Genomic DNA, 9,779 nt, shown 5'->3' on the forward strand with positions numbered 1-9,779 from the left:
TAGACCTACTGGATGAGAGGTTTTCCACCAACAGTGCTTCCATTGTAGGAAATACAACCACTGACCTGAAAACTGTTCCTTCAAAAATTCTAAATGTAACCATTGCAAAACAGAAGGACATATCAAAGCTCAATATCCACTTCTATAGTGCAGGTGGCCTTCAAATAAACAGGCAGCTAATGTCAAAACAATTGCAGAGAGAGGCAAATGAGCAATGATGATATCAGCCCAACAGATGACCTTCAAGCTCCTGAAATTTCAGCTTCTGAGATATTACATATCTTTTTTTATTTAATACTTCACCATGAACCATATATACAAATATTCATCATTAAAATATACACAGTGACATTTTCATTCCCCCCCCCCACCCACCCTCTCCTCAATGGATGAAACACAGCAATCTTTATACAGCTAAACATCAACAGACACCTCCTGAAGATGGAATTAGACACAGGGGCAGAGATGTCCCTAATTATGTTACATGTAAAGGATTGCTTGCTACCACGCCTCCCGGTAAAAACAACTGTTATAGGAGACAGAATCAAAGTTTTTGGAAAAAAACAATGCAAACAACAGCAACCAAAAAACACTCTCTCTCTACATCATAGATACCCAGGGACCAGCACTTTTTGGAAGAAACTGACAACAACACATTCCCCTAGACTGGCTGGAAATTGGTTCAATACTAAATGTAAACCACACGGACACCTCCCAGCCAGAACTCGACCAAATCCTCAACAACCACACAGTGGTTTTCCAACAAGAAGTAGGGAAAATCAAAGATGTTCAAGCCAAACTGCAATTAAAAGATAATGCAGAACCAAAATTCTTCAAAGCTAGAACAGTCCTATTTGCTATAAAAGGAAAAATTGAGGATAAATTAAACAGACTAAAACATGAAGGCACATTAGAACCAATACAATACCGTGATTGGGCAGCACCCATCGTACCCATACAAAAAGCAAATGGTGAAATTTGTATTTGCAGTGATTACAAAATCACCATCAATCTATCACTCAAAATACCCAAACACCCAATGCCCAAGGCAGAAGATTTGTTCCAAGCTCTAAACGGAGGACAAAAATTCACAAAACTAGATTTGTCACAAGCATATCAACAGATAGAATTGGACAAAAAAAATCAAGGGAATATGTGATAATCAATACCCATTTGGGCCTATTCACCTAAACACAGGCCTTACGGAGTTTCAGCAACACTTGTGATTTTTCAAGCAACAATGGACAAATTACTACATGGACTCTCAGTTGGGTGTTACCTAGATGATATCATCATCACAGGTCAAAATGACAGTGAACAGTTACAAAACCTTGAAAAGGTTTGAACCAGACTACAATAGGCTAAAATACAATTATAAAAGGACAAATATGTCTTCATGCGCCCCTCAGTAACATACCTTGCGTTTACAATCGACAAAGAGGGGGTGCGAATGAATCCAACAGGAACAGAAGCCATTCGCAAGGCCCTATACCCAACCAACAAATTGGAATTACAGTCCTTCCTAGGGCTTGTTAATCACTTCCAAAAACCTATCCCTAATATGTCTACACTATGCAGCCTGCTGAACAATTACTCAAGAAAGATCAAACATGGTATTGGAACACAAACTAAAAACACAGTTGATCAACTAAAGAAATACTAACGTTAACAAATAAAGTGCTGATCCACTACGACCCTTGTAAAGAAGTTACACTAGCCGTGGATGCTTTACCAGTGGGACTAGGAGCGGTACTATCCCAAATCACAGAAAAAGGAGAGCAACCAGTAGTGTATGCTTCGTGAATATTAACCACATGCAAACACAATTACGTCCAACTAGAAAAAGAAGGATTGGCAATTAATTTTTGGTGTAAAAAAAATCAATCAATATCTTTACGGAAAAAAATTCACCCTGATCACACACAACAAGCCTCTTAGTTTTATCCTGGGGCCACACAAAGGTATACAAGTATTAGCTGTGACCAGAATTCAAAGATGGGCCATTCTACTAGCAACATATAACTATGATATAAAACATAAACTAGGAACACTCAACAGTCATGCAGATACCTTATCATGCATGCCGCTACCGGAGACAGAACAACGAGGAGAAATTATTGAATGGACAGAAGAGGCAGCAGCCATCAATCAAGAGCAACTTCAACAACTGCTCCTAACAGCCCAGATGGTCGGAAAGGAAACCCAAATAGAGACAACATTAAGCAAGATCCTATACTTCACCCTTAATGGGTGGCCCGAATCTGAAGTCATTCCAGAAGATCTAAAACCTTACCACACATGCCGCCATGAACTATCAGTCGAAGAAAGATGTTTACTATGGGGTACCCGTACAATTATTTCAACCAAATGGCAAACTACCATGTTATCAGAACTACCCCACAACCATCTAGGAATGGTATGAATGAAAGCACTGGCCCGGATGCATGTCTGGTGGCCCTCCATAGACAGATACATTGAAACTAGAGTAAGGGAATGCAAAGTATGTCAGTCAATGCAGCCAAAAATGCCACAAGCTGAAGCTAACCCATGGAAATGGCCATCCAAACCCTGGCATTGGATTCATGTAGACTTCACTGGACCATTCATGGGTGAGACTTTCCTAATAGCTGTGGACACACACTCCAAATGGCCAGTAGTTTCAAGCTGAAAAAAGCAGATCCCACGATTGACTGTCTATGAGCTATCTTTGCCACTTAGGATTGCCTCGTGAATTAGTTACGGACAATGGTCCTTAATTTACATCAGAACATTTTTTTTAATTTAAGCATGACAATGTCAGACATATTTTGTCCTCACCCTATCACACAAGTACTAATGGGAAGGCAGAATGTTTTGTACAAACATTCAAAAAAGCAATGAGAACCATGAAACTTCTAAATGCCTCCTGGACACACAAAATCACAGATTTCCTAATGGGATACAGAAACACACTGCATTCTACCACAAAATGCACCCCAGCAGAACTAATGTTTGGTTGCAACCAGTGGACCAGTTCATCCAGACCTGGGTCTCTGATTTTAAAAAAACTGCATCACCACAGACCTCACCTAGAAAATTGGAAGTAGGCGAGTGAGTTATGGTACAAGATTATAGATAATATAAAGACCCATGGGTGGTAGAAGTAATCTTACAAAAATTGAACCCCTGCTCATATTCTGTTCTAGTGGGGGACCAATTGTGGAAGTGACACATTGACCAATTACAAGTATTGACTGACTCTAAGGTCCATGAACTGCCTCATGAACTGCCTCATGAACTGGAGGAGGTGGAACCAGACCTGCTATGGCCCCGACCATCCCACCCCTAAAACCGAGTGGGGGGGCGGAAAAGACGGTTACGGAGCCGAGCAGTCCAGTGAGGAGTTCAGTAAGTGAGATACGCAGCCAGGAGGACAGCGAAGATGGGCAGTCACTGCCGAAGGTCAACGAGGGTGGGCAGTTGCCACCGACTCGACCGCCAACCCGACTATCTACAGGAACCGGCACAGCAAACCACGCTGAGGTGGTCCAAAAGGGAAAGACCACCTGAACGGTTTAAGGACTATGTGCCCTGATTATTATTAAATACGTACCCTTTTATAATTATAATTACTCATGAGATGTATTCTAATTCTCACTTGTAGTCCTGGGCCCGATGTTATCTTATTAGTTTGAAGGGGCCCAGTCAGCATTTATTGCATGGGGAAGAAGAGTGTTGGGTATAAGCCCACCATCTGCTGGACATCATGACGCCCTCGTCATGATGTCACCCTTCCATATATATAACCCTGTGTGTCAGTAGTCACGTTAGTCTAATAGAAGTAAAGGATGAGAAAGCATCACATCTCCGAGTCTTAATTGTGTGAGTGCATACACAACATTGACTACAAAAGAAACTGATAAAATAACAAACCTTGATTAAGAGAAATACAGAAAAGCAGAAAAGGAAAAAAATAATTAGAGATATGTAATTTAAATACAATTGATACACCATCAACAACTTCAAAAGACTGAAAGTTATGTAAAACTGACAGGTTTTTATTCACAATAGAATTGAGGAATGTCCATGCTGGTCGACTGTCCTGAGCTGGGGAGGGAACTGTGGAACAGTCACCTTTATTCAGGAGTCTGTGGGTGGAGCTACAGGTACAGTCGACCAATGGGTGTGCCCCGACAGATAAATATACAGATAGTGGCTTACCACATTCACCCCTTGTTTTTAAAAGAGTCCGGCGGGGTGAAGTGCATTAGATACAATCACAGTCTCTCAGGTGGACTGATTTGCCACTGCAGCCATCATGGTAATGGCTGTAACTGCGGTACAATGATGGGGTCCTGAACAGTCTGGGGTGCTTATCTGGGTGGGTGCACGGTAGGTGCGTGGTGTCAAGTCTGGCATGCCATCGGTGGGGGGTGGGGTAACCTCCCATGGCCCTGGTGCATCGTGGATGGCAAGAGGTGAAAGAGGTGGGGGGATGATCAGTAATAGTTTCTGGTGTCCCTGTGGGTGCCAGATCCCTCATAGAGACTGCCTTCATGCCCATCAGGGTACCCCACATAGGTGTATTTGGGGTTGGCATGGAGGAGATGGACCCTTTTGACCAGTGGGTTGAAATTATGACTCCATTTATTTCCAGAGTAGGACCAGCCCAGGGGACATCAGCCATGCCGGCAGCGCGCTCCCTGATGTGGATTTCCTAGGAAATGAAAACATTTGTTCGTGTGGTGTGGCATTGGTGGCAGTACATAGGAATGACCTTATTGTGTGGAATGCCTCAGGGAGGACCTCTTGCCAGTGGGAGACAGGAAGACTTCTAGACCACAGGGCTAGGAGGATGGCCTTCCAGACTGTAGAGTTCTCCCTTTCTACTTGCCCATTCCCTCAGGGGTTGTAGCTTGTGGACCTTCTTATGCCAATGTCTCTAGCCAGTAGGTACTGGCACAGATCTTTGCTCAAAAAGAAGGGCCTCCGGTCACTATGAACATTGCAGAGGAAGCCAAACAGGGTGAAGAGATTGCATAGGGCCTTTATGAGCTTGGGCAGGGGATGGCAAATAGAAAACGCGAGTACTTGTCAATGATGTTGAGGAAGTATACATTGCGGTCCGAGGAGGCGAAGGGCCCTTTAAAATCAATAGTTGCTCCAAAGTGCAGGTAGCCTTTATCAACTGCACTCTGGTCGATAGAAGTGTGGTTTGCACTTATAACACTCCTGGCAGTTTTTGATCATTGACCTGATCACCTTAATGGAGTAAGGCAGGTTGCGAACCCTGACAAAGTGAAAGAACCTGGTGACACCAGGGTGGCAGAGGTGATTGTGAAGGACTTTTAAGCAGTCAATTTGTGCGCTGGCACAGGTTCTCCAGGATAGAACATCTGGGGGCTCATTGAGTTTCACGGGCCGGGACAAGATATCATAATTGTAGGTGGAAAGTTCAATTCTCCACCTCAATCTCTTGTTAATTTTGATTTTACTTTGCTGCTGGTTATTGAACTTGAAAGCAACTGCACATTGGTGAGTCAGTGAGGTAAATCATTTGCCGGCCAGGTTAGTGCCTCCAGTACCATACCACCTTGACAAAGGCCTGGGCCTCCTTTTTGACAGAGGAGTGCCAAATTTCGGAGCCCTGGAGGGTGTGGGATTAGAAAGCGATAGGTCTGTCTGCCTGGTTAAGTGTGGCAGCCAGGGCGAATTCTGATGCATCGCTCTCCACGTTGGCCGGGGTGGATTGGTCCACAGCGGTCTATACACGGACCTCTGGTGTTAGGGGAAAAGAGATGGATTTAACGAGAGATGGGCCTTGTCCGCATAGTTGGGGACCCACTGGGCATAGTAAGAGGAAAAACCCCAGGCACCTTTTCAGGGCTTTAAGGCTATGGGGGAGAGTAAGTTCCAAAAGTGGGCTCATGCATTCAGGGCCAGGGCCAATGACTTTGTTCACAATGACACAGCCAAGGATGGGCATTACAAAACATATATTTGTCCTTATTGTTCGTGAAGCTGAGGAAGCTGGCAGTCTGTAGGAATTTTTGGAGGTTGGCATCATGGTCATGCAGGTCATGGCCACAGATGGTGATGTTGCCTAGATACATGAATGTGGCCTGCAGCTCATAATTGTCTACCATGCGGTCCACCTCCTGCGTGAAGACACCATTAGTAACGCTGAAGGGGACCCTCAGGAAATGATGGAGATAGTCATCTGCATCGAAACCTGTATATTGGTGGTCCTCTGAGTGAATTGGGGAGCTGGTAGTATGCTGACTTTAGGTTGATGGCGGAGAATACCTGATATTGCGCGGTTTGGTTCAGTACGTCGGATATATGGGGGAGGGGGGGGTATGCATCCAGCTGTGTGTACAGGTAGTTCCCGACTTGCATTCGTAATGGGGACAGAAGGACTAGTTGTAACTTGCGTTTGATTGTAAGTCAGGGAATGGGGACCTTAGGTTGCTGGGGGTGGAAAGGGGGAATGGGGACCTCGAGCTGCTGACAGGGACTTCAGGCTGCCACGAGGATTGAGGACTTTGGGCTGCCGCCAGGAGTGGGGACTACTGCATATAGTAGTTTTAATGCAAAATATGTACTTGTACAATAGTTTTAATAAAAAATGTTTTAATTTGTCCATATGTGTGGGTAGACATAACTCGTGTAGGTCAGAAGTCGAGGACTACCTGTATCTATTAATGGTCTGAATGTAGTTGATAACCATTCTGCTTTTCTCCCCGTTCTTCACCACCACCACGTGTGCTCTCTAAAGACTGGTGCTGGGTTCAATGATCCCCTCATTGAGTAGCCACTGCACCTCTGCCCTAATAAAGGCCCTGTCCCCTGCACTGTACTGTCTATTTTTGGTGGCAATCAGTTTATAGTCGGGGACAGTTTGGCAAACATCAGTGGAGGGGTGATTTTGAGGGTGGAGAGTCCACAGGTCATGTGTGCTAGTCAGTTGGTTTGTTGGCTGTGGACGATGGTGGGGACGGCTGAAGGGTAGTTGTCAGCAGAGAACAGTGGGCAGTTTAAAAACTGCTAGTTACAGATGTTGAGGAGGGAATGGGGCCCATCATATTGCATCATCATGCTTTTAAGGTGACATTGAAAGTCCAGTCCCAGAAGCATGGCAGCACAGAGCTATGACATCACTAGGAGTTTGAAGTCCTATAGTCAGAGTCACAACAGGGTCACAATGCAGTAGCTGCAGACATTGGCCATATAAGATTGAGGCCAAGGAGACCTTTTGGCTTATTGGCCTTTTCATGAGGGAGAAGCACTGTACCATGTCGGAGTGGATGAAGTTCCCCATGCTATCGAACAGGCAACTCGTCACATGGCTATTTACCTGAATGAGTGATGAGAACTACCTTGGTCCAATGTGATGGAGGCCATTGTCGGGTCACTGCTTGTCGCTACAGCAGAGCAATTGTGTGTTCAGACCAGGGATGCCAGTGTCCAAAATGGCAGCCCCCAGGACTCGCAAGCAGTGCAGCTGGGTCCTAAAGATGGTGACCCCCCCCCCACGACTCGTATGTGGTGGTGTTGGTTCCTGGGAATGGTGGCATCCAAGATGGTGGCCCCCACAGTCTGCACGTGACCCTGCTGGGTAGGGGTGGTTTGGATTTATACACTTTCGCATAGTGCCCTTTCTTCCCACAGCTGGAGAAAACCGTATCTTTTGCTGGGCAGTATTTCTTCAGGTGCTTGCCCAGGCACTCTGGGTGCTTATGGAGTATAGCGGCCATGGTCGGGCTGCTGACAGGACATGAAGATGGTGGCATTTGGCACTTGCGCAGAATGGCTGCTGTGGTCTATTCACTGGCGGGATGTGATGGTGGCAGTGTGTCCCAAGTTGGTGGCACTTGGGGCAACTACAAGGCGGCCACATTGTTGGCCAACTAGGCCTCCATGTTCTGGAGGGCCACTTCCATTGTGCCTGCCAATTTGACCACCCTCTGCAAGTTGACCTCACCTTGCTCTAACAGTTTCTAATGGAGGTAATTGGACCTGATGCCTGTGACATAGGCATCCCTAATCAGGTCCTCCATGTTCTCTGTGGTCATCACAGCCTTGCATTCACAGGCCCGTCCAAGGATTCACAGGGCCCGGAGATACTCAGCGTTCAATTTCCCTGGGTCGCTGTTTTCAGTTCATTTTGCATAGACTTTATTTACTTTTCTCAGGTACTGGTCTTTCAGAATGTCCATTGCTTCTGGGTACATCACGGTGTCCCTTGTCATCGTGTACACCAGGGGCCCAACCTGGGAGTGCAGTACCTGTAGTTTGTCCTTCTCTGACTGAACAAAGGCTGATGATGCCTGCAAGAATGCCTCAAAGCAGCACAGCCAGAGTTCGAATTTGGTAGATGCCTCAGGTGATTGAGGGTCAATTTCCACCTTCTCCGGCTTCAGGATCTGCTCCATTCTCAAAATTTATTGTGAATAAAATTGATGCACCATCAATAACCCAAAAGACTGTAAGTTCTGTAAAACTGACAGGATTTTATTGCCAATAGAATGGAGGCACGTCCATGCTGGTTGACTGTCCTGAGCTGGGGAGGGGGCTGTGGAACAGTCACCTTTATTCAGGAGTTTGCCGGTGGAGCCACAGGTACAGTCAGCCAATGGGTGTGCCCCGACAGATAAATATACAGATAGTGGTTTACCACACATATTTTAATTGGATAAGAAATTAATATTTTGGTAACAGGGTCTCGCTTGCATAAAGTTAACCTGATTAAAATTTTAATTTAATCCAGATGACCATGTCACCAATATTTTCTAGTATCTAAGTTTTTCCCATGTAATAATATTAGTTTATCTCAATGTACATATGTACTGTATATGCAAATTAGAAATAATTTGAATTTAAATTTGTATAGAGTGTCCTGTATTTTTATTTGGCAAATCTGGAAATCCTACTGCACCTGCTTATCTAACTCTTTCCTTTCTCTTCCCGCCCTATTTCTTTCTGCACTCAAACTCCTTGCAGCACGTGACTACCTCCTAATAGCACTAGTCCTCATCCATGGCATGCATTGTGGCATCTCCAATATCCTGCCTGATGCCCCTGAAGGCTGCCTGCACCTTGGGAGGGAGAGGAAATGTTGTGGTCTGGGCCAGTGGGTGGACCTTGTCCGTGAAGCGAGGAATCCACTATGAGCAATAGGAGAAAAGGCCAAAGCACCTGCGGAGAGCCTTGAGTGTGTGGGGAAGGGGCAGCTCCATTATTGGGTGCATCCGTTCTGGATCTGGGCCGATGACTCCATGTGCCACGATGTAAGCCAGGATGGTGAGGCAGAGAACACGCACTTCTCTTTATTTGTAAGTGAGGTTCAGCTACTCGGCCATCCGGAAAAAATTCACCAGGTTTGCCTTGTGGTTCTGCAGGCTGTGGCCACAGAAGGTGACATTATCTAGGTACAGGAAAGTCACCCTTAACTTGTGCTAGTCTACCATGCGATCCATCTCCCGCTGGAAGACGAAGACCCCATTTGTGACCCCAAGTGGAACTCGGCGGAACTGGTAGAGGCACCCATCTGCCTCGAAGGCAGTTTAAGACTTGTCCTGCTGGTGGATGGGGAGTTGGTGATAGGCCGACTTCAGGTCAATTGTGGAGAAGACCTGGTAGCAGGCTATCTCGTTGACCATGTCATCTATCCTCAGTAAAGGGTAGGTGTCCAGCGTGGTGTACCGGTTGATGGTCTGGCTGTAATCCATGACCATTCTCGGCTTGCTGCCCCCCTTGACCACCAGGACCTGGACTCTTTGTGCACTATTGCTGGGCTC

The sequence above is a fragment of the Narcine bancroftii genome, chromosome 1, assembly GCF_036971445.1.
Source record: "Narcine bancroftii isolate sNarBan1 chromosome 1, sNarBan1.hap1, whole genome shotgun sequence".
In the NCBI taxonomy this organism is placed as follows: Eukaryota; Metazoa; Chordata; class Chondrichthyes; order Torpediniformes; family Narcinidae; genus Narcine; species Narcine bancroftii.